Genomic DNA, 634 nt, shown 5'->3' on the forward strand with positions numbered 1-634 from the left:
GCTATTATTACTCTTAACATTGCTATTGATATTACTGTTATTTCTATTATTGCTATTGTTGTTCTTGTTACTATTACTGTTATTGTTGTTGTTTTATTACTGTTATTACTGTTGTTATTGTTGTTGTTACTGTTATTGTTACTATTGTTGTTGTCACTATTGTTCTTACTATTATTATTGCTATTGTTATTACTGTTGTTATTACTGTTATTTCTATTATTACTATTCTTGTTGTTATTGTTACTATTATTCCTATTGTTCTTGCTATTATTTCTGTTATTGTTGTTATTACTATTTTTATTTACTATTATTACTGTTGTTATTACTATTATTTCTATTATCACTATTGTTATTGTTACTGTTGCTATTATTGTTATTACTGTTATTGCTATTATTATTACTCTTATTTCTATTATGATTGTTGTTTTTACTACTGTTACTACTGTGGTTGTTGCTATTGTTACTGTTATTACTATTGTTATTACTATTATTAATACTATTATTAGTGTTGTTATTACCATTAATTCTATTATTACTATTGTTGTTGTTACTGTTATTGTTGTTGTTGCTATTATTAATACTATTATTAATACTGTTGTTATTACTGTTATTATCACTGTTAGTTCTATTATTA

This window comes from Dipodomys merriami, unplaced genomic scaffold, assembly GCF_024711535.1.
Source record: "Dipodomys merriami isolate MVZ:Mamm:240054 unplaced genomic scaffold, mDipMer1.0.p SCAF_628, whole genome shotgun sequence".
Lineage (NCBI taxonomy): Eukaryota > Metazoa > Chordata > Mammalia > Rodentia > Heteromyidae > Dipodomys > Dipodomys merriami.